This window comes from Ornithodoros turicata, chromosome 2 (genome assembly GCF_037126465.1).
Source record: "Ornithodoros turicata isolate Travis chromosome 2, ASM3712646v1, whole genome shotgun sequence".
Lineage (NCBI taxonomy): Eukaryota > Metazoa > Arthropoda > Arachnida > Ixodida > Argasidae > Ornithodoros > Ornithodoros turicata.
The window spans coordinates 82,240,272-82,260,823 of NC_088202.1; positions in this window are offsets into that span (position 1 = coordinate 82,240,272).

A 20,552-nucleotide genomic window follows, 5' to 3' on the forward strand; every position below is an offset into this window, starting at 1 on the left:
ACAAAGCTTGAAATGTTCTCGGTAGCTGTACCGTTGCATGAAACTATTGGGCGCCCTGGATTTCCAGGTTTATGGATTTTAGGGAGCATATAAAACCTGCCCGCTGCGGGGTCTTTGGGGAGTAGATAATCGTATAGGGTGGAATCTATCTTTTTACTTGCTTTTAGATCTTTTAGACTGCGGATAATACAAGCCGTAATTTCCTCTGTAGGGTCAGCCTCGAGGAGTTTGTAGAACGATGCGCACGATAATTGCCGGATACCTTCGTTAATGTAGTTTTCTTTGTCCATTACTACGATTGCACCACCTTTATCAGCTTTTTTAATGACTATGTCACTGCGGTCCCGAAGTTCAGAAAGGCTGCGCTGCTCAGCCGGCGTTAGATTTGGCTTCGATTTGCTGTTGTATGATTTATTGTAAGCGTTAATGATATCTTTTTGAACTGCACGGATGTACATGTCCAGAGCCTTTTCACGGTTAGCCTCTGGCGTAAAGTTGGATAGCGGTTTAAATGGGTTGGAATCTGACTTAGGTTTGTCATGAAAGTATTCCTTCAGGCGTAGACGGCGGGCGAAATTATCTAAGTCCAGATAAAGTTGGTATTCATCTAGCTTGTTGTTACTGGGGCAGAATGAGAGGCCACGGCTGAGTAGTGATATTTCCGAATCCGTAAGTTCGTGGGACGATAAATTAACGACGTTATGGGACTTCTGAGGTAGCATCTCTGCAGATGAGGCTGCTGGGGTGGGACCTGTTTTTCTAGCAAGCGGTTGACGATTTTGCGACGGCGTATTGGTTGTACCTGCATTACTTATATGATCACAGTCCTGAGCTGACACACTGGGTTGAAGCGTAGCTGGAGTATTAACGTTGTCCCTGACTAGCTTCCTCCGCTTAGCATTGCGAATTGCCTCTTCCCTTTCTTTTGCGTATTGTGCTAATTCTAACTGGTGATTGTCTGTTAAAACCGATTTACAGTCGATAGTTTTCGCCTGCTGGGATGATTGGGCTATGGCGTCCTCACAATGGGATATAAGCACTTCGATTAACGCGGCCGAAGCATTGTTGAGGATCTCATTCCACTTATTCTGATGTGCAGATTTTAGGGGAAAGGTGGGTTTAAGGTTAATGGCGAGACCCTTGGGAATTTTGTCCTGATCTTTGTAGAGTTGTAAAGTGGTGCGATGGGAATTATAGCGTGCTGATTTATCGGCTAGCTTACGAAGTTTAAAGAAAGCTTGCGTACTTGGGGGAGGTTCACTTTCAGAAGGAGAAGAGGCACGCTTACCGGCGGTTAGTCAGTCCAGCGTCGATGGTCTTGTATTCTGCCGTCGTCGTTCCAGGGCGGCTGCCTCCTGAGGGGTAGGCCACACTGGATCTGGAACAGCAGTCACGTTGGGTCGGCGTGATGGTAGGACCCGTCGAAGTCGTGGAAGCAGGTCCAGCAGGTGTCGGCTGATCATCCGAACTCCCTCGAAGTTTGGATGGAGGCCGTCAGCTGCAAGGACCTGGGTTGGTCGTCGTCGGTGGAATCCGTGGTCCAGGTAGCAGAGGTCGGTTGAGTTCCGGCAAAGCTGGACCAGTCGGCGGTTGAAGTCGAAGGCCCGCGGGTTGCACTGGAACTCCCTACGCCTGTCAATGAAATGGCGGCGCCTGTTATGGGAGCGAGGGAGCACTAACGTACAAACCGTCATTTCAATTCCACCACGGGCCCGGATCTTGTTGAGGAGTCGCTGGTAGTGGGAGACTGCCTGCTGGGGGTCCAAAAGTGGCATATCGTTGGTTCCACAGTGTAGAACCACGACACGCACACTTGGTGGCAGCAAGTCTACTTCCTCCAGGAAATCCATGATCTTTCCTCCGCTGCGGGATACAAACATCGTTGGCATCAGTCGAGACCTGGGATTGGGACCGTTTGATAATCCTCACCCTACGTTTCCACAATGGCCGCCGCAAGACAAGGACGGATTGTCAGGAAGTACCCTTCTTTTGCCCCCCTTATTGCTGTTCTTGGAGACTCTCAGACTAAGTACTTACATCATCATTTTAATCCCAGGTCTCGACTGATGCCAACGATGTTTGTATCCCGCAGCGGAGGAAAGATCATGGATTTCCTGGAGGAAGTAGACTTGCTGCCACCAAGTGTGCGTGTCGTGGTTCTACACTGTGGAACCAACGATATGCCACTTTTGGACCCCCAGCAGGCAGTCTCCCACTACCAGCGACTCCTCAACAAGATCCGGGCCCGTGGTGGAATTGAAATGACGGTTTGTACGTTAGTGCTCCCTCGCTCCCATAACAGGCGCCGCCATTTCATTGACAGGCGTAGGGAGTTCCAGTGCAACCCGCGGGCCTTCGACTTCAACCGCCGACTGGTCCAGCTTTGCCGGAACTCAACCGACCTCTGCTACCTGGACCACGGATTCCACCGACGACGACCAACCCAGGTCCTTGCAGCTGACGGCCTCCATCCAAACTTCGAGGGAGTTCGGATGATCAGCCGACACCTGCTGGACCTGCTTCCACGACTTCGACGGGTCCTACCATCACGCCGACCCAACGTGACTGCTGTTCCAGATCCAGTGTGGCCTACCCCTCAGGAGGCAGCCGCCCTGGAACGACGACGGCAGAATACAAGACCATCGACGCTGGACTGACTAACCGCCGGTAAGCGTGCCTCTTCTCCTTCTGAAAGTGAACCTCCCCCAAGTACGCAAGCTTTCTTTAAACTTCGTAAGCTAGCCGATAAATCAGCACGCTATAATTCCCATCGCACCACTTTACAACTCTACAAAGATCAGGACAAAATTCCCAAGGGTCTCGCCATTAACCTTAAACCCACCTTTCCCCTAAAATCTGCACATCAGAATAAGTGGAATGAGATCCTCAACAATGCTTCGGCCGCGTTAATCGAAGTGCTTATATCCCATTGTGAGGACGCCATAGCCCAATCATCCCAGCAGGCGAAAACTATCGACTGTAAATCGGTTTTAACAGACAATCACCAGTTAGAATTAGCACAATACGCAAAAGAAAGGGAAGAGGCAATTCGCAATGCTAAGCGGAGGAAGCTAGTCAGGGACAACGTTAATACTCCAGCTACGCTTCAACCCAGTGTGTCAGCTCAGGACTGTGATCATATAAGTAATGCAGGTACAACCAATACGCCGTCGCAAAATCGTCAACCGCTTGCTAGAAAAACAGGTCCCACCCCAGCAGCCTCATCTGCAGAGATGCTACCTCAGAAGTCCCATAACGTCGTTAATTTATCGTCCCACGAACTTACGGATTCGGAAATATCACTACTCAGCCGTGGCCTCTCATTCTGCCCCAGTAACAACAAGCTAGATGAATACCAACTTTATCTGGACTTAGATAATTTCGCCCGCCGTCTACGCCTGAAGGAATACTTTCATGACAAACCTAAGTCAGATTCCAACCCATTTAAACCGCTATCCAACTTTACGCCAGAGGCTAACCGTGAAAAGGCTCTGGACATGTACATCCGTGCAGTTCAAAAAGATATCATTAACGCTTACAATAAATCATACAACAGCAAATCGAAGCCAAATCTAACGCCGGCTGAGCAGCGCAGCCTTTCTGAACTTCGGGACCGCAGTGACATAGTCATTAAAAAAGCTGATAAAGGTGGTGCAATCGTAGTAATGGACAAAGAAAACTACATTAACGAAGGTATCCGGCAATTATCGTGCGCATCGTTCTACAAACTCCTCGAGGCTGACCCTACAGAGGAAATTACGGCTTGTATTATCCGCAGTCTAAAAGATCTAAAAGCAAGTAAAAAGATAGATTCCACCCTATACGATTATCTACTCCCCAAAGACCCCGCAGCGGGCAGGTTTTATATGCTCCCTAAAATCCATAAACCTGGAAATCCAGGGCGCCCAATAGTTTCATGCAACGGTACAGCTACCGAGAACATTTCAAGCTTTGTTGACCACCTTCTTAAAGATATACCTCCTAAACTACCATCCTACATTAAGGACACCAATCACTTTCTTCAAGTTCTAAGTGAATGTCAGCCTCCTTCTTCCAGTTTGCTAGTCACGCTAGACGTTTCCTCTCTATATACTAACATCCCCCACGAGGATGGCATTGCTGCAGCTGAAAGGGCATTTTCAAAATATTCTGATACCTCATACGATCCTTGTGTCCTATGCACATTTCTCAATCTTATTCTGAAAAATAACAACTTCGAATTTGACGGTAAGCACTACTTGCAAGTTCATGGCACGGCTATGGGTACAAAAATGGCACCTAACTATGCAAATATATTTATGGGAGCTCTAGAGGAAGAATTTCTGTCTAAGCGCCTGAAGAAGCCCACGCTTTACAAGCGGTTCCTCGACGACATCTTCATGGTGTGGCCACACTCAGAAGATGACCTAATCACATTTATCAGCGACTTTAACAAAGCACATCCGGCCATCAAGTTCACCCATTCTTATTCCCCTTTAACTGTTAACTTTCTCGATGTCCAAGTAAAGTTAACCAACGGGGCCTTGTCCACAAACCTGTTCCGTAAACCTACGGACTCTCAACAGTATCTAGCATTTAACAGTTGTCACCCGCGTCATACTAAACTTGCCATCCCTTACAGCCAAGCACTTCGATACAGGCGAATCTGTTCCAGTGACGATGACTTGGACAGAAATCTAGCTCAACTTAGGGATACATTCATCGGTCGTCAATTTCCACCTAGCTTAGTTGACGACGCTCTAAACAAAGCCCGCAAAGCAGATCGCAAATCCCTGTTCGAAAACCACAAACGCGTGTTAGATAATGGTTCCGTAAACCTCATCTTAACATTTAGCAGCAATATTCCAAGCGTTAACAATATACTAAACCGTCATCATAGTATCCTTCTCCAATCAGAGCGCATGGGACAAATTTTCCCTCAGCCACCGCGGGTAACCTACAGGCGCGGACGCAACCTGCACGATAATCTAGTTAGCTCTAAAGTTAGCAAAGCAGCGCATCCAGGAAACGGCTGTCACCCGTGCGATGGTCGAAGGTGTCAAATATGCAAATTAATGCAAAGCACCCAAGTACTTAAAAGTACTAATTCCAATTTTTCCGTCAAAATTAATGGTGACTTCGACTGTAATTCATCTAACGTCATTTATGTCATTCAGTGCGGCATGTGTCAAGCACAATACGTAGGTCAGACTAAAACATCATTTCGGATCAGGTTCAACAACCACCGATCTGACGTTACCAAAAAGCCAAACCTCCCGGTCTCTCGCCATTTCAAACAACCAGGTCATTCACTAAATAACGTGTCACTTTTTATTCTCCAGTCAAATTTTAGCTCAGATCGGTGCAGGGAACAACGCGAATCTTATCTCATTTACAAATTCCAATCAACCATTAACGAAGATCTGGGAGCACTTTCAACGGTAAGAAATTTGGCCGCCTAGATGAGCTACACTTTCCTCCTTTTCGTTTCCCTTCTGTTTTTCTTTCCTTTTTTTTCTTTTTCAGCAAAGCTTGAAGCAGCGCTCACCCTGCCCGGAATTTTCCCCAAAGCGGACAGTGACCTACGGCGAATGACATCACCACCCGGACTTGACCTTCTGGAATATTCCCGAATCTGACTCACTGACAAACGCCTGTGGCGTGCCCGTACCGATTATGACGTCATGTAGCAAACCTATTTAAGAAATGTGTAATCAGCTACGCATCTTTTGTCCTGACGAAGACAGTGCCACTGTCGAAACGTCGACCCCTTGCCCATTTTACTTTTTAACGTCTCCCCATGTAATAAACTAGTGTTTTTAACTTCCCTAAAATCTGTTTCCGCGTCTTTTTTTGAACTTCTGTAAAACTTCGTGGCCGTTTGATAATCCTCACCCTATATATATATATATATATATATATATTGTTACAAGGTTCCGATCCCTTAGTCTAGAACCGAAGAAGTCGAAATGTCCGTGCCCTTCTCCTCGGAACTTTTCCTGATTCTCGTAACACTGCGCCCCCCCTCCTTCCTCTTGAGATTGAACAGGGTATTCCGACGAGAGTTGATGTGGGCGTGGAGAATCCAAGTGGCCACGATACGGGTCTAGGCGGTCAACGTGGACGACAATAGGCCGGGAACGTCCAGAAAGCATGACGCGGTACGCAACGTCGTTCAGACGCTTCGTTATGACGTAGGGTCCATGCCAGAGCCGCTGAAGCTTTGGAGAAAGTCCGCGGTTTCGGACTGTGTTGTACAACCACATCGACTGGCCTTCCGAGAAACCTGCATCTGACGCTCGCAGGTCGTAAGGAGTTTTTATGCGTGTGAATGCCTGATATAGGTGAGCTCTCGCGAAGTTATGCACCGTTTCCAAGCGGGAGCGCAGGCTCGGAAGGTAGGCGGGAACGTCAATTTCAGCACGCGGCGTTGCACCAAGTGCTAGCTAGGTCATTGGGGAGGCACAAGTTCCGCCCGGTGAGCATCATGGCTGGAGTTTCCCGTGTGGCTTCATGCGGCGGTGTTCGGTAGGATAAAATGAAAAGAGGTGCGTCCGTCCCAGTTTCGTTGATTATAGGAAACGAAAAGGCTCATATGTTGCAGGATGGAGCGGTTGAACCTTTCGACCATTCTGTCCGGCTGAGGATGTAGCGGTGTCGTGCGTGTCTTGGCTATTCCGAGATATTTGCACATTTCCTGGAACACCTGAGAGTCGGAGTTCCGGCCTTGATCCGAGTGCAGTTGGATTGGTGCGCAGAAGCGTGAAACCCATTCATTTACCAACGCCTCGGCCACTGTCACCGCCTCTTGATTTGGTAGTGGGTAAGCCACAGGCCATTTAGTAAAGTAGTCCATGACAACCAAAATATATTTGTTCCCACGCTCTGTAGTCGGTAAGGGACCGAGAATGTCTAAGGCAACTCTTTCGAACGGTATGCCCGAGGCACACTCCTGAAGTTTAGCTCGTGTTCGAGTGTGCGGCCCTTTTCTCGAAGCACAAAGGTCACAAGCTCGGCACCATTCTTCAACACCTCGTTTGTATTCGACCCAGTAGTATCTTTCCCGAACTTTCGAGAGTGTCTTATTCACTCCATAGTGGCCACCCGCGAGATTACTGTGAAGCATGTGGAGGACCTCCTTTCTAAACACCTCTGGAAGTATGTTTCGAAGTCTTTCCATCTGCTGACTCCCACACACGGTATAGAAGACCATCATTCAATTGAAGCGGTCCCCAAATCGCCCAGTAGCTTTTCAGCTGTTCTGATTGTCGTGATACTTCGGGCCATAGGGGCCGGGTGCCCTGTCGCATCCAGGTCATAACGGGGCCTATATTGGGGTCTCCATCCTGTGCCACTCGTATTCCCTGTTGCCGGAGATATCTGCGCCGATCGCGCAGGTCCGATGCTGAGAATAACCAGTTTGTGCCGAGTGTGTCAACGGCTTGTCCTCCAGAGCGAGGTGCTGGGTACAGCGACCGCAGTCCGTGGAGGAGCAGGGTATTCTGGACAGACCATCGGCGTTTGCGTGGTTGACGCCGCGATTGTGTTTTGAAAGTAAAGTCATACTCCTGCAGGGTTTGAAGCCAACGGGCAGCCTGTCCCTCTGGGTTGCGAAAGGTAAGAAGCCACTGCAAGCCTGCGTGGTCTGTCCTGAGAGTAAAGTGCCGACGTAGAGGTAGCGGTGGAAATGTTGAACAGATTTGACAACGGCTAGTAGTTCCTTCCGTGTGACACAATAATCTATTTCGGGCTTTCGAAGAGCTCTGCTGAAGCATACAATAATTGTCTCAAGCCCATCCTGAACCTGTGAGAGGACAGCACCAATGCCAGTTTGGCAGGCGTCTGTGTCCAGGATAAATAAGGCGTCTGGCATAGGGAAGGCAAGCACCGGAGGAGTCATCAAAGAGGACTTCAATGCGAGGAATGCGTCGTTGCATGAAGGAGACCAGTGGAAAGGCTGTCCTTTGTTCAGCAGCTGGTAGAGAGGGTCGGCCAATTCAGCAAAATGTGGGACAGATGACCTGTAGTAGGAGCAGAATCCCGGGAATGTGCGAAGGCTGGGGTGGCTGCGGGCCATGCCTGAATGGACTCCACTTTCCATTCCACTGACACCAAATGTTACAAGTCTAGAACCGAAGTAGTCGAAGTGCCCGTGCCCTTCTCCTCGGACCTCTTCCTCATTCTCGTAACAACATATATATACGTATATAGTTAGTTGTGAAACGAAAAAGACACGGACAACAGATTTCAGGGAAGGAGGAGTAGGAAGGGAGTTGCCTCAGGACAGAAGCCGCCACTCCCTTCCTACATCTCTACCGGTTCGCTGGATTTCTACCCAGATTTCAGGGAAGTTAGATATAATAGTTTATTTAATAAAGAGAAATTAAAAGTTAAATGAAAAAGGAGCCGACGTTTCAACAGTGGCACTGCCTTCGTCAGGACAAAAAGGGATATATATATATATATATATATATATATATATATGTTTGTAACTCAAACGTCGCCATGCCAGTACTGGACAGCTGTTTCGGCCTTGTTGGGCCTCATCAACAGTACGCAGGCAGGCAACGTTTGAGTGGATGGCGTCAGAAGGTCACGTAACACGTGATTCCTCCCGTCAGGGTGAGATAACTCACTCACTGAAAGCCCAGTGCAAAGCCAGTGAAGTATAAAATGCTCCGGCTATTTTTTTTCATTATATATATATATATATATATATATAGATAGATAGGGGAGAAAATATATATAGATAGATATAGATAGATAGATAGATAGGTAGGTATAGATAGATAGGGGAGCTCCGGCTATTTTTTTTCATTATATATATATATATATATATATATAGATAGATAGGGGAGAAAAGACACCAGAGACTGAAGTAGGGAGTAGGGGAAAGTTATTTATTAAGCTGGCATTTAAACTAAGGGTCTGGGGAAGTCTACGTTTCGGCGGAAGCTCCGCCTTCTTCGGGACTGAGAGGAAAATCTATGTACAAGGTCTTTTAAAAGGTTACAAAAGTGTCGTCACAGTTGGTACAATTCCACTGCGAGGCTATCGTCAGTGAGTCATGTTCTGGAAGATTCCGGAAGGTTCCTGGGTGTTTGGTCGGGCAGATTACGTGTCAGAGCCTTGGGTCGCGCTCGTTGAAAACCTGTTGTCCGGGGTGTTCTTAGAGTCATTGTGTCCAGCTGTAAAGAAAAGAAGAAAAGAGGCAGCGGGCACTCCGAGGACATACAGAAAAAAAGTTATCCGGATATGCTTCTTACAGTTGATAGCACTCCTTTATCCTCATTTAGTGCTCAAAGGAGTGCTATCAACTGTAAGAAGCATATCCGGATAACTTTTTTTCTGTATGTCCTCGGAGTGCCCGCTGCCTCTTTTCTTCTTTTCTTTACAGCTGGACACAATGACTCTAAGAACACCCCGGACAACAGGTTTTCAACGAGCGCGACCCAAGGCTCTGACACGTAATCTCCCCGGCCAATGACCCAGGAACCTACCGGAATCTTCCAGAACATGACTCACTGACGATAGCCTCGCAGTGGAATTGTACCAACTGTGACGACACTTTTGTAACCTTTTAAAAGACCTTGTACATAGATTTTCCTCTCAGTCCCGAAGAAGGCGGAGCTTCCGCCGAAACGTAGACTTCCCCAGACCCTTAGTTTAAATGCCAGCTTAATAAATAACTTTCCCCTACTCCCTACTTCAGTCTCTGGTGTCTTTTCTCCCCTATCTATATTCAACATCCTGGTCGTTCGAACCTAAATTTTGTAGCGTATATATATATATATATATATAATTTCGTAAGTTCTCGAATAGACAACGGCATCCTCATTTCGGCTGTTTTCGCTCTTGGCATGAGAAACGCATCACAAGCCTTCCATATGTCGAGGAAGGTTGGTCCAGGTCTCTGGATGGGCGAGCACGTTGCACTTGGCCAGTACCGGGTCGCTATGTCGGTAACATGTTCATTACGGGTCTGCACGTTAAGGGTCCTACGGTCATGTTGTCGTTCTTCCTGGCCCGCTTTACAATATTTTCGGAAATCCGGTAGCTAGCTTTTCGGTTGTCTAGCGTGCATCGCGCTTGCATTGTAGATCGAGCTGCTCTACGCGTCCTCCTTTCGCGAGACGTTCTCGCCCGCATAGCATGCCGAATCTTACACAGATGCGCTTCGCGTTGCCCTGAGTCTCCCTCGCACAGAGTTTTCGGTGCGCCCCGACACCGCCCGCACTTCAGCTGGAGAAGTTCATCCGCCGTCAACCGCTTGCGCCGGTGTGGCGCAGTTGCTTCCAGGCTGTGACATCTGAAGCCCACCCTCTCTCACTGCGGTGGTGGGGGCGATGGAACTGCTTGCCATAGTCGGCCACGCTCAAGCGAGCAAAGTAACTACTATCGCAGGGGGGGGGGGGGGGGAGAGTTATGCGTCCTATGCCGACATTTGCCTTAAAGCGTACGAGGAAAACCCAGGGAAAGCACCCCCGCAGCACAACCGGCGCCCGGATTCCATCCCGGGTTGCCTCTCAGTTTGGCGTGGAGTGCCATCATCTCGACTAGAGTCACTAGATAAGCTACCACCATCGTGACCACTAGGCCACGTGAGCTAGTATTTCGCGACAGTTTTGGAGCTGCGCTTGAACACGTGATCTCCAAGCAGCAGCCAATGAATCCACGAATTACGCTGTCGTCATACCCAGTCTCAAGAAAGCTCAAAGGGTTCGCTCATAAATTCTGTCAATTTGTTTGTTTGTTTGGATATATTCAATAACGTGCCTGCCAACAGTTGAATAATACTGGGTATTTAATAATCCGTCTCAAAGATGCCTGGAGAATTTATCGTTGCTCGTGATTTGAATTCGCATCACGTTATGTGGGGAACTGATTCGGCTGTCAACGTGGAAGACTGTCGACTGCAGTGCGAATAGTGCTCACCTTCCGTGTATTTTGAAGTTGTCACTGCTACCAAGATTAAGGTGTCCATACCGACACATTGTAATCCAATTCTTCAAGAGCAGCAATTAGCATCCCTCTTGCGAGAAAGCAGTGTTGTACGTATCGCCGTTACAAGTAACGCCGTTACAGTAATCGATACTTTTTCGGTATCGGAGTGCGTATCGCGATACTTTCTTAAGTCGGTATCGGAAAAGTATTTCCGTTACAAATTTATGGTAACGCGATCTCTGTATCGTTACCGATACCGATACTTCTTAATGCCCCACCCTTTCTTCTCCGACCATATTTCTCACTCTTATTCATTGCCAATGGTCCGCCTAGCCCTCGTCAAGAAGCTTGTGGACACGCCTACGTGCTCGGTAACGGAAATTATGGAATTATACCAAACACGTGTTCACCGTTTTTCTTTGAAACTGAAGAAAATAACCACGCTGTGTTCAACAAAAGAGTTGAGGTCAACGAACAGAGGTCAAGACTTTGACAGTGCGCTCTGGATTCCACTGCTAAGATGCGGTGTCGCACTGAGTCACGCTCACATATACTGTGGCATTGTTAACTTCGGATAGGATTCCTTGGTCATTGGACTCCATGGTATGTGTGGGCCTGACACTAACGTAATTGTCACACTGGCCTCTGTCAGCTGCCGGAGAGACCACGGCTTGCAAGGATGGCAGAAGAAGATTTCAAGAACCAGCTATTGATAAAACTCAAGCATAACGTTTCCGAGCTCCATATGAAATATGCTGTTTTTTCACTGCAAAACTGTTCACGTAAGCGATATTTCTATGTTGCGTCATCTCCGTATTTCAAACAAAAGTATCGCCCCAAGTATCGCGTTACTTTTTTTTAGTAACGGTAGCGGTACTCCGTTACTTTAAAAAAGAAGTATCGATATCGGTATTTCGATACTTTTTACTCAAGTAACGAGTATCGGTATCGCGATACCATATTTCGGTAACGGGTACAAGACTGCGAGAAAGTAATGGCCTTTCTGCTGAAAACCGGGAGGAACATGCCCTTTCTGTTGTCTCTGATCCATCGAGCAAGACTCCTTTTGTCTAGTGCAGCTCTCTTCGTCAGCGTGTGCACCCTGGTGGACTGACGACTGCACAAAAGCCTACAGACAGCGGAAGGCAGCCTGGAAACAAATGCTCTCCAACATGCCTTGTGGAAAGTTGCAAGTGTCGCAGAACTTTTTCGGGGTCACGACGGCAACGTACGTTCGCGGGAGGTGACGTTACGCGATGATAATATTAACTCGGCGCACTGTACAGTTACCATAGAGGCGACTGAACAATGCTTTTGTAACTGTGTGCTACTTTTGGAAGGACGTTGCACTTTTAATATTCTAGGCACCGAAAAGCAACGAAGGAAAAAGAGGACAAGGCAGTTCGAGGCAAGTTAATTTTTGCATGTGCTTCTTTCCTTTTTTTTTTTTTTCGACCGACTTTTGTTGGATTAAGTTCCACGCACAGAACTCTTATGTTGCTGTAATCTAGAGACAACCGCACGCGAATGAGTGACATTGTCATAATTTGCCATGGCAAAGACTCCGATGGCAAGAAAGTCCGCCCAGAGGATGGGCGTGTCAACGGCGGCTACCAGAAGACCCATGGAAACGAACGTCGGAGTCCAATGCCCACTTGCAGGAACCATACCCGTGGGTTTGCTGACCGAAACGAGTAAGTCTAACGGTATAATGAGATTTCTGTGCTGGCTGAGCAATATCAGTGACGTTGAGGGATGCATCGCTGGATGATGCAAGGGCTTTCATCTGCATTTTGTAGGAGACTGATGCTCAAGACAGTTTACCAAGCATTCGCAGAATTCGCCGTCACCCTCCCGTCGGCACGCTCCACCGCTATACAGACCTGTTTGGGGGAAGCGACCTTACAGGACAGGAATACAATGAGAAATTGCGTTTATGCCAATTAACACCAAAACTGAATAAAAATTGTAAGATGTCATCGTCTAAGAAGTAAGAACAACATGTAAAGAACTCCTGGAAACAAGAATGGCAGTAGCAGAATGTATATGCATTGCGCCTATGGGGATTTCGTCGATTTTTGCACAGGGCCCATTTTTGGACTATGATTTCTCGACAAGGAAAGTAAAATTTTTCAAATGTCACCACCTATTTTGAATCAGTACATCCTCCAGGCCACATATCAACCACCGCACGGTGTGTGAGTGTTAACCCTGATGCACCCTGGGCCTTTAAAGATGCGTCCCAGACAAGAATCCGTTCTTAGGCGTCCCGCGCACTAAGTTCTAGTATTATCGTAATACGCATGCGTCTAAACTCAGAGAGTTCGAAAGGCGAAGGGCTATTCCTTCCGGATATCCAAAGGGCACACCCGGGGTGCAACAGGGGAACGAGACCCGGGTCCGATACTACTGGGATATTAATTAATATACAAACTAAATAATTAGATTATGACATCTCTGATATCAATTTTATATGAAGTGTTATTATCAATCAAAGTTGATCAAAATGTCAGTTCGGCGTCTGGGACGGCCGTCTGGACGAGGATTTCAGCAAACGCGCCCACCGTGGGTGCAACAGGGGAACGAGACCCGTGTCCGATACTCTGGGATATTAATTAATAATATACAGACTAAATAATTAGATTATGACATCTGGGATATTAATTAATAATATACAGACTAAATAATTAGATTATGACATCTCTGATATCAATTTTATATGAAGTGTTATTATCAATCAAAGTTGATCAAAATGTCAGTTTGGCGTCTGGGACGGCCGTCTGGACGAGGATTTCAGCAAACGCGCCGACCGTGGGTGCAACAGGGGAACGAGACCCGTGTCCGATACTCTGGGATATTAATTAATAATATACAGACTAAATAATTAGATTATGACATCTGGGATATTAATTAATAATATACAGACTAAATAATTAGATTATGACATCTCTGATATCAATTTTATATGAAGTGTTATTATCAATCAAAGTTGATCAAAATGTCAGTTTGGCGTCTGGGACGGCCGTCTGGACGAGGATTTCAGCAAACGCGCCGACCGTGGGTGCAACAGGGGAACGAGACCCGTGTCCGATACTCTGGGATATTAATTAATAATATACAGACTAAATAATTAGATTATGACATCTCTGATATCAATTTTATATGAAGTGTTATTATCAATCAAAGTTGATCAAAATGTCAGTTTGGCGTCTGGGACGGCCGTCTGGACGAGGATTTCAGCAAACGCGCCGACCGTGGGTGCAACAGGGGAACGAGACCCGTGTCCGATACTCTGGGATATTAATTAATAATATACAGACTAAATAATTAGATTATGACATCTCTGATATCAATTTTATATGAAGTGTTATTATCAATCAAAGTTGATCAAAATGTCAGTTTGGCGTCTGGGACGGCCGTCTGGACGAGGATTTCAGCAAACGCGCCCACCGTGGGTGCAACAGGGGAACGAGACCCGTGTCCGATACTCTGGGATATTAATTAATAATATACAGACTAAATAATTAGATTATGACATCTGGGATATTAATTAATAATATACAGACTAAATAATTAGATTATGACATCTCAGATATCAATTTTATATGAAGTGTTATTATCAATCAAAGTTGATCAAAATGTCAGTTTGGCGTCTGGGACGGCCGTCTGGACGAGGATTTCACCAAACGCGCCGACCGTGGGTGCAACAGGGGAACGAGACCCGTGTCCGATACTCTGGGATATTAATTAATAATATACAGACTAAATAATTAGATTATGACATCTGGGATATTAATTAATAATACACAGACTAAATAATTAGATTATGACATCTCTTATATCAATTTTATATGAAGTGTTATTACCAATCAAAGTTGATCAAAATGTCAGTTTGACGATGAAAGTCACTGAAAAGGTTAGCCAGCTGTAGGGATCGAACCCACATCTTCTGGATTGCCGGTCCAGGGCTCTACCAATTGAGCTAAGCTAACACGCCTCTCCAGCCACTTTCGGGGTGCGTCATCTGAAGGGACGACAAACCAGCCACTCACTCTCGCTCACCCTCCTTTCACTCTTACATTTTTGCTCACATTGCTACATTTTTGTAAGAGTGAAAGGAGGGTGAGCGAGAGTGAGTGGCTGGTTTGTCGTCCCTTCAGATGACGCACCCCGAAAGTCGCTGGAGAGGCGTGTTAGCTTAGCTCAATTTGTAGAGCCCTGGACCGGCAATCCAGAAGATGTGGGTTTGATCCCTACAGCTGGCTAACCTTTTCAGTGACTTTCATCTTTCATCGTTGATTTCTTAGGCAATTTGAGGCTTTGTTTGTATCTGTCCCTTCTATGTCGTTCCAGCCTCAGAACATCAGTTTATCTCTTGTCAGTTTGACGTCTGGGACGGTCGTCTGGACGAGGATTTGAGCAAACGCGCCGACCGTTTGACCCACTTTTGAGAAGTTCTCAAAAGTGGGCGTGACCCGTGAAACGTGGCAGGTCTCCATCGCTGCCGTTAACGCTACACAAGAGTCACTAAATGAGCTTCGCTTCAAAGTATCGACACTGAGGTCCAAAGGAGAGCAGGAGCGCCATCCTGTTTCCGCACCGCACCGGTACCATGCCCAGTTGAGGATCAAAGATAGCTAACATAATGCTCGTTGTGCGATCGAGAAGCGTGTATGACTGTTGTGCGATAATCCATGTATTGTCCTCCAGAGAGTCCCGAGGATGTCAAGGTTAGCTCAAGGCCGTCAGCCTTGATAGGCTGCTTGCAAGAGAAAGGAACATTTCACGCGCGCACGATAGATGGCATCGTCCGCGAAAGTGCGCGTGGCTACCGTAGCACGGAAATAAGATGGCGCATGCTCGCGCTTGGAACTCAGTGTCGATACTCTGAAGCGAAGCTTATTTAGTGACTCTACGCTACACATGCATTCGAGAAACTATATTGAAGGAAAGGGCTTCTCCAAGAACTTTCGGGTATTGGGCATCACTGCAGAGCTTCGACAACATTTCTTTTGTTTTTAATTCCGTGTTAGCGCCGCGAAGCAATTGTGGCTTTGAGCTCACAGCTCACACTCAAGTACACTATGAGGCGGGCGGGTTCCAGTGAGGAGCTGAAGCAGTGTGGGCGCCAGGAGAGGGGGCGACAGTACCGCAACCGCACTGAATTTGTACATCACTTGCTGCACGCTTTTCTCCCCTCTCCGAAGTTCCGAAAGCACCCTGCTTAGCTTCTTTCTTCGATGCGTGCAACGCCCTTGGTCTTGCTTTCGTGTTACAACTTCTTGTTGGCATCTCACGAAATCGAATTGGCGTTCGGAACCTTCCCGTGAAGTAATGCCACAGTCAAACGATTAGTAGCAGTGTGCGAAGACCCTCGATGTCTTCGTCTGAAACTGCGCCATCCTGCTGACACTGGAACCATTGCCACAACTATAAGCCCTGTGTCCAGCAGCTGTGCCTTATACTCGTGTCGCCCTCATTCTCCTGTGGGGACCATTCCTACTCTCGGGGTCGTGCTCGCCCGTCCGGCCCGTGAAAGCAACTCGAAACCAAGTCAATGCATCCAAGTTTTATTTACCTCCGTGCCTCAGCAGTTTACACGAGTCCATCCACCAAGGAGAGCCTTCCCGTACCTTCTTCCTTCTGCTCCTTAAATCCGTTTCCCTTAAAGCACCACCACGCCCCCCTTCCCGAAGAGCGGACCGATGAGGACTGCGCCCTCTATCGACATGTTGCCAATATACATGGAAGAGTGCCCACATTTCCCCCATCCCAAAAGTATGTACACAGTGGAAGACAATCACGATTATGCGTCCAGGTCCAGGTCGATGAGGTCATCGTCGCCGGCGGGGGGAGGAGAGGGTTGTCTGGGTTGCCCCTCGGTCTCGCGTAGCAGCTCCGGACGGAGCCGACGGAGGGTCGAGAGGGCGGTGGCCACGTCGATCGTCTCAGGGCGGTGGGCCTGCTCAACACGAGACCGGTGCAGGATGCCGCGCCGGTGAGTTGCTCGGTGCAGCTCAGGTACCTGACAGACGGGGCATAACTTGCTCTCCTCTTCGGGTGACCAAGGCTGAAGAGGATCAGCTGGGTTCCGCTCTGACATGGTGAGTCCCCTGAACGGTGGTGGGGCAGAGGCCAGATCAGCAGTCCTAAGGAGGCGTGGCTGCGCCGACCACCGGCTATGTGACGCCCAAGAAACTGGGTACCCTTGATGAACTACGGTCCACGTCGACGCCGACCTGTGGGTGGGTCCGGGTGACCGGGAACGGGCGTACTGCGTCGACCGAGGGAAGCGAGATGCCCATCGAGATGTCCTGGGTACGTTTTCGTATTGAGGTTGACGGTGCATAGTAAACCTGGAATAAAAAGGAAAAAGGAACGGCAGTAAGAGGGTAACTCCGTACCGCGAGCGCCTGGAAAAGCCCTCCCCAAATGTAAACGTGGAAGTCCGCGTAACGGAAATCACAGTAACAGATACTACATCGCGAGGACCAGGTTTTGGTGACCGAAAATAGTAACAGCTACGTGCGCACAGTGTCGTAGCTGAAAGCAGGTCCGGGATGAACGAAGCGTAGTTGGTGCAATGCGGGCCTCTCTAGGTCCCTAATTGCGGTGATCAACCTTTGCACAAATGCGAAGGGATCGAATGCTTGGGGGAACAACACATTAGAAGCATGGTTTGCTCATCCCATCAGCTAAAAGCCTATACTCGGTTGAGTAGGCGCCAAATTCACCAGGAAGATATCGTGTAAGTACGATCTTCCCACGCTATCGCTTCAGAGCTATCAAAGTGATACGCTCGGAGATACATGCGAAAGGGGGGTGGCAGTGGCGGGAATAGCTTGTGCCAGACGTCTGATATCAGTGCAGCCTACAGGATGCACGTGATTGTTACTCCGTTGACGGTTCTCATGACAGTCTGATAGGCAGTCATGCTAGCTACGAAGTCTGGTTCAGACCTCTAGTCTGTGTACCGGTACTAAGTGAGCACCAAATAGATTTTGGGGAAGGCACTGCAGATACCATAACCCCAAGAACGTGACTGCCCGGCAAATCGGGTCACCGTCAACAGGCCTACGTCCGACCGATGTGACTGGTCGGTGAGGAGTCTCCCCTTGGGGGCGGGTTTCGTATCCATGGTCGGGACGCGCCGGGAGCCAGTCCGCGCCTGGACCTCCAGTGAAGCGACTGCAAGACTCGAAAACATGGGAATGCACAATAAAAAAAGGAAACATCCGAGGCTTCGAGATACCGTATTCCCTACCAATTTCAAATAGTGGCAAAAAAAGAAACGTAATTAGCTAGAAAAAGAGAGGAAACTTGAGTAACTGACGACGTCCCTCACGTGGCCGGGCACACGAGCAGGTTCTGCAACAAGGGGCGTTAACCACCCACTTCGGCAGCGCAGGTATCGTGAGGCCAGAGTAATAATAAATTTAAAAACAACGCGGTTTTCCGGCTAAACTGTCCCCGAGACAGGAAAGCCAACCGGCACCGGGACAACAGCGCGAGGCTGTACAAACAGTCCCGAAAAACAAAACACATTCAAAAACAAGGAAAAACCTACCCTGGCCGCATCCTCCTGCCACCGAACGCACGTGTACATCCCTAAACCAATTGGGCGCCAAAATGTGGGGACCATTCCCACTCTCGGGGTCGTGCTCGCCCGTCCGGCCCGTGAAAGCAACTCAGAAACCAAGTCAATGCATCCAAGTTTTATTTACCTCCGTGCCACAGCAGTTTACACGAGTCCATCCACCAAGGAGAGCCTTCCCGTACCTTCTTCCTTCTGCTCCTTAAATCCGTTTCCCTTAAAGCACCACCACGCCCCCGTTCCCGAAGAGCGGACCGATGAGGACTGCGCCCTCTATCGACATGTTGCCAATATACATGGAAGAGTGCCCACACTCCTCTTGATGGTATCAACGGTGACCTCAACAACAAGTACCACTCCGCATCTGAGGGGAGGCGGGGAGCGATGTGGCGGCCCGTGGACAACGGTGACGTGCCACGACTACTGCGTGCCATTCCACAAAGCTTTAGTTCTATCATCACTTTCCCAGAAAGATGCCACGAGTTGAGAGGAACCACGGGCTACCCAAGAGAAGCCACAAGCTCCTCAGCTCCGGAACATTTCATCATCGCCGATCAGGACTCATGTGGGGAAACTCCACCTCCTCTACAGTTGCATAAACCGGGGATGAGTTTCAGCACGAGTTTAGTTGGCACGATGATAGTGCCAGTACGAGAGCATGCGCAAGCGGTGTCCAGGGCCATTCGACGGGTTACACAGACATGTTTCCAATGATTTATAAATTTATAGAAAGTTGTTGGAAGAAGCTCCTCTCCATGCACCCTGTCTATGGTCAGGTGTGCGTGCGTATCTGCGCGCACCTGTTCTCAGTTTTCCATTAAACCTTTGCCTAGGTACCACAGACTTTGTTGCTGCTGACGCTCGACTCCAACTGGTTATGGGCCCAAGCACCTACTGAGACCGCTGAGACGGAAGCTGAGTGACTAGTGATGGGAGATGCTGGCAAGTTTGCGGTGGCCTCATCCACGACCTGGCACATCGATTCAGGTGTAACTCGTTACCAATTACCGAAGTTTCTTCACGAAGAACTACCGGACTAGGACTGAGATCGTTATAATCGCCAATGAACAGCAGGCCTCCTCGGAAGGTATCGGAGATGGGGTTCTTTATTGCAAGATTTCCGACACAACGCTTCAAAAGGTACAAGTTACCAACGTCATACATGTCCTGTATGTTCCTGCATTGAAGAGTAACCTCCTTTCAGTCACAAGGCGGACGCAACAAGGCCACGTTGTAACTTTCGCAGATGACCGCTGCGTCATTTCTCGAGGAACGAATGTTGTGGCTACCGCAGCAAGTCCGCGCATAGTGCGCTGCCAAAGCTATTGAGAATGCGTACGAGTACGTAACACGTTAGGTGTTAGGTCTTGTTGGTAGCATGAAGCACAGTGCGGGCACAGAATGTCCGCTCACGACGGCCGTCGTTGCACGAGGCCATCCTGTAAGGCTTGTTAAACAAGACCGGCAAAACTATCTTTGAGGTTATTAACGACAGCAATTATCACGGAACACACCCAAAACATTCACCTTCGCCCATAGATCTCCGCCATCGCATCGACGATTTGGCGTTAGCCAAGCCACGAGCGCGGCTAAGCCAGGACGAAGCCGGGATTGGTCAGGGTTCGCCGACCACAGGACCGCCGTGCCAGGGAATTTAAAAAATTGTTTTCTTAAAAACTACAAACAAATGGGTGAAAATTTTTCACATGTATGCTCCCTGTGCGGAAACGAACGCACAGCCCAAGCATGGCTCCATTCTGTCGCAGTCGAAAATCGGCGGAGCTGAGCTTTAAGGAACTTTATCCGTTGCGCCTCACGGAACCTGGCGCTGCAGAGGTGGACACCACTAGACTTTCGTCACGTCACCAGAATTGTATTCATGTTTGGCATCATCGTTTGCGGCACCGGGACCCAGGCGCTGTCAAACGGCTCCAGGACCAGGCTTTGGCTGAAGGTATGCACATTGGGAAGTGCGATTATCTGCAGCATTCTGTATTCGCATAGCTGTATTCGAGGAAAGAAGGCGGCATCATTC